The sequence below is a fragment of the Papaver somniferum genome, chromosome 2 (assembly GCF_003573695.1).
Source record: "Papaver somniferum cultivar HN1 chromosome 2, ASM357369v1, whole genome shotgun sequence".
In the NCBI taxonomy this organism is placed as follows: domain Eukaryota; kingdom Viridiplantae; phylum Streptophyta; class Magnoliopsida; order Ranunculales; family Papaveraceae; genus Papaver; species Papaver somniferum.
In genome coordinates this window covers 31,450,683-31,455,608 of record NC_039359.1, presented here as the reverse complement: position 1 = coordinate 31,455,608, position 4,926 = coordinate 31,450,683, and the positions used below count along the sequence as shown (strand labels likewise).

Sequence of the window (4,926 nt, the reverse complement as noted above, 5' to 3'; positions counted from 1 at the left end):
ATTGGGAAAATCAAATGTTACTTTAATTTTTTGGGATCACTTTTTTCTTAACTTTTTTTGATGACAAGTGTCATGTGGACCATTTCACTTCACTTCTTTTATTGACAAGTGTCATGAGGACCATTTCACTTCACTTCTTTTATTGACAAGTGTCATGAGGACCACTTTCAATGATTAGTTCTCTTAATTTCCTTAAATTTCGCTAAAAATAAAACCAGCCTGTTAAAAAAGAACGGAGAGAGTACAAAAAAAATCCAACCCAGATCACTAAGTATTGAAAAAATAATGCACACTTCTCATATCAATGATATGATATCCTTAGATGACTTGTTGAATTCCTTCTGTCAGCTACTTCCCGCATTGTTCTGTTTCTTTTACTTAAAAGTGACCACGGTATAAGCAAGTAAATTGATCCCACTTGATATACGCTGATTTCCACAACTTTTAAGCCAGTTGGTTTGTATTCTGATTGGTTGTCCCTAATTAAATGAAATTTTATAACTATATCATCCCTGACTACTGCCGGATGCAATTAGAAAGAGTTGATAATAGATTTGACATGAAAGTAAATTTGACAAACAGGATCTTTTTCAAGTGTTTTTGCCTTGTCTATTATAAAACACATGTTTCTCCTACTTGTCAGTTAATAGTAGCAAAATAAAAAGGTCACCGATTCACAAAATTATTAAATTTTATTAAATTTTGTTCAAGCATTATGGGAGTACGATGTTTCAGATTATTCTTGATTTTAAACATAAAAGGTTAGTGATAAGATGGATTGAGTGTGCCTAAATGAGTGTAATTACAAACAGTACTATGGTCGTGTTTGGTATCCTGGATATCCCATCCTAGGTTGGGTTATCCAGTAAAAAACGATTAAAATGTGTTTATCTCACTGCAATTTCAATCCTGGATAAGGATTACTAAACATTCCTTGATTTTAGGAAGCTAAAAAAGTGAGGTTAAGGTATTCTTCCAAATACCTGGGATACTTGTATCCTCACCTGGGTTAAACAATTATTTTCTTCTAAAATAAGTATTGGCTAAGAAATAATTATTTATATTAACCTATTTCTATAGTCAAACAAACACAAATTAACATAACCCAAGATATGATAGAATTTTAGACAAACACCAAGGTTATCATAAATTAAATTAAGATAAACTTTTCCAAGATACGTTATCCCGTTTCCAAGCTCCCAAACAGACCCTAAATAGCTATTGCTCTAAGTCAAACTTCCATCGGGAAGAAGAAGAAGAAGAAGAACAAAGGAATCCAGAAAGAAGGAAAAAAAAGGATTCCAGAATATTAAGATGTTTCTTAATTATAAAACCATCGGTATTTCCATATATTAAGATCTACTTGCTATTACAAAGATGCTAGCGACATCTGAAATCATCTTTATTAGGCCTGCACCAAAGTTTTTCTTGACCTACCACCAAAAAAATGCAAAAGGTGAGCAGTTCAAAGGAATCAAAACTAAAAATGTGAATGAAGTTAAAAATCCAGAAGTTAACATGCATCCTACGCCGTAAATAATGATTGCAAAATTAAATATGGATCCCAAATAATAATAAAAAAAACTCCCCATTAACTGTATAATTGATATGGTATTCTCTGTCTACATCCTGTACTAATAAAAATTCTAAGGTTATATTTATAACTATGAGATATACTAAGGTAATATGTTTATCTATAAAGTTCCCCTCCATATTTCATCTCTCACACTCTCACTCTCTAGGCCTCCTAACTGTGTCAAAGCGATCAACATGGACAAAATGAATGATTATGCTATGTATTTTTCCATTTAAGAATTAAGGTATGAAATCATGAATGATATGTACCCATTTATGCTGATCAACAATATCCCCTGATCCCAAGTAGTCATGGCTTCACAAAGATCAAACTCATGCAATTACTCTTCAAATTTACTTACACATATATGTCTTTTGCGGCTTTTCCTACAAATCCGTAGTCTTTTCCCTACAAATTCATAAGCATCCTTATTTGCAAAAATGTGTACGGCTTATTAATCACATGAATAAACACCAAATTTTAGTTACTCTTTGTACTGCATTACAACTTAATCACCTGAAAAGTTATAACATGAGCACATCCTTCTGCACTTTGTCCTCATTACGGTTAGAGTTGGATGCTTGCCGCAGGCTTCAAGTTCAGCGTCTTTAATACAGATGGCTCGAAACGGGGGTTCAGGTAAGTCCTCAACTCTGCAGAAAATATTTTAGGAACTTTAAAAAAAAACGAAAGAATTAATTATCCCAAAATAAATCAAAATCAAAATCAAAATCACATTTTCTATCATACATTTATGGCGCATAAAAGAGAAAAGGATCGGTATGAAAATTGGTTCGGTAATCAATACCCCTAGTGACTAATACTAACAAAACCACTACCTCTTCAGCTCTTCCTTTCTACTATGTTGCTGTCAAAAGCCAGCTTCCTTGAAATAGTTGAAAGAAAATTGTGTTAGTCAAATTATTAGTTTGATGGATACATGCATTATCACACAAAAAAATAAAGGTATACAAAGAATTGATAGAAAGACACAGATGGGTACTTTATAACCGACTACAGCTTACAGAGGGATACCTTTCATAATCGCTGCTAGAAGTAACATTTCGTTCTTATGTTGGTAAACCTAGCCGGGGCAGCACATATCACAGTAAGTTAATACTACCAAAGTTAACACTACCAATACAGTGTGTGTGCACGAACTGACTACCAAAAAATACTACCGCGAATACACAACTAACCTGTCTAAAAAGTGCTGGTAACTCATGGGCTTTCACAACAGCATAATCGATGCCTCTGCGTATAGAAATTCACATCAAATCTTGAGCATTATAAACAGTATAACTAAAAAGATAATAGCTCAAAATCCATTACAGCATTTTTATTTATACTTCTGAGGTTTGTCAAGCAATTGAATGAATTAGCCAATTTGATCAAAAAATTGTTTCTAGGAACCAAATTAGCCTACTGAGGTAATGTTGAAACCAATTTTTTCTTTTGGCGAAAAAGGACTGCTGGCTATCTACTGAGGTCATAAAATATATATTTATAGTGAGTCTAACTAAGAATTAGTTTGTGATCACTGCAAAATAAGCTGGCAACCATAGAATCTAAGTAATGATGGGGAGCCAACCTATCACACAATTCATTCATAATAATCAGTATTCCCCTGGATTGTGCCTGTTGTAGATTGATATCCAATCATAAAAATGGATAAAGAACACCACGTAAATGGATAATTAAGTAAAAATATCCGCATCAATCATAAAATTAGATAAAGACCAACAAAATCGATTTCAATAGCAGATAAATATACTAAACATACCAAGAGTATTAGAGATCCCCTTATATGAAAGGACAACACTGGAGGCTGCAAAAAAAAAAAAAAAAAAAAATTGCAAATACAGAACTGCATTATACAGAATCCGAAAATCAAAACCCTGCTTGCAGACAGATTATGAAAAGGGTTTGGATTAGGGTTCATTATTTATTTAAATCAAGATCTTACTTCGGTGTAGAACAAAACAAAAGGGTTAGGGTACATAAATTAGAGAAACAAAAGTACAGATAAAGGAAAAGGGTTTACCAAGTGAGAATCGTTTCCAGCCAAAAGCGCACCTCTCCGTGGATTGTTACCAAGCTCTAGAACTTTAGGAGAATAGGGTTAGGGCCAGGGTTAAGGTGTGAGATCAATGATGCAAATATCTGCACAATTTGTTTACTCACCAAGCTCGTATTTTCATAGTCGCGTTTCCAATTTCTACGCTTCTATCACCATCAATATACCCTCTTATACCTTTGTGTTTTTTTTTTTGTAGGTTTATTTTTTGGTTTCGTAAGAAGAGAAGTTTTTTTTTTTTCTCTTGGTGTGCAAACCGTTTTTTTCTATCACCATTAATATATTGCTCTTTTGTACCTGCAAAATAAAGCATGGGTTAGGGTTTATTGATTGTACCTGCAAAACAATACATGGGTTAGGGTTTAATGATTCAGAGAAACGAAGAGACGGAAAGAAAAAGGTTAGGGTTTACCAATAGTAAAAATTCGTTCCATCAAAATAAAACCAAACAAAAACAATTTAAACAAAACCAATAACGAACAATCAAAACAGATACGATGAACAAAGAGATGGAGAAGGCAAACAAAGAGAGAAGAAGAGAATAAATTAAGGGTATGGATAAAAGAGATGTGATTAGGGTTATGGAGATTCAACTTCGTTCGACAGAAAACTTGTTTGTTTTTTTTGTTATCAACGAAGACAAATATCCTGAAGGTAAATCAACGAAGAAAAGAATAGAGGTGAATATATTAGGACGATACAGATGTGTAGATGGTGGAGAAGAAGGTGGAGGCGGAGCTAGATCGAATAACAGAAGAGAGGTTTTGTTTTAGGTTTAGTCGAGTTTTTTTTTTTGTTTTTCTTTTCGGGAAAACTGTTTTTATTTAGGAAAAAACGATGCGAGCGATAGCCTCCTTTTTTTTTCTCCTTCAAGAACGGAGCAATTCTAAAAGTGGGTGAGGGTCATTAGGAGGGAAGTACTCTCACCATTCAACGTGAGGCTTATATGACTTAGGTATTATCCCACCTAAAGTTCGCATACAAGTCATCGTACGAATTGTCATAACTCATGAATGGAAGTTATGAAACATCCGTTATCAATTTGATGGCCCAAAATGAAAAATCCACCTAAAAGTCCTAATAGAAAACCCCACTCAGAAGCCCATAATGAATAATCAAACCCATAGACCTATACCTTAAACCCCGCTGGAATCAGTGTAGGGTGAGCATGGGCTGGTATGGGCCGGATTTTACCTCATCTGCATGTAATCCAATTCATTACGGATTATGGGAATTGAATAAATACCCCTTATTTTGATGGACTTCAAAAATG

General features: G+C 33.9%; 1 long non-coding RNA gene across 9 annotated transcripts; it reads right to left on the bottom strand.

Moving 5' to 3' along the window:
* Positions 1-1,121: 1,121 nt before the first annotated feature.
* On the bottom strand, positions 1,122-4,553 carry LOC113347278. 9 transcript variants are annotated; one of them, XR_003358844.1, is made up of 9 exons: positions 3,761-4,553; positions 3,621-3,682; positions 3,360-3,404; positions 2,776-2,830; positions 2,612-2,660; positions 2,416-2,462; positions 2,093-2,229; positions 1,938-2,003; positions 1,122-1,433 (listed from the first exon to the last, which is right to left on the bottom strand). It is a non-coding gene; the product is annotated as an uncharacterized LOC113347278 (long non-coding RNA). The 9 variants fall into 9 exon arrangements; XR_003358839.1 differs by having other exon boundaries at positions 1,846-1,984; XR_003358840.1 differs by having other exon boundaries at positions 1,938-1,984.
* Positions 4,554-4,926: the final 373 nt, after the last annotated feature.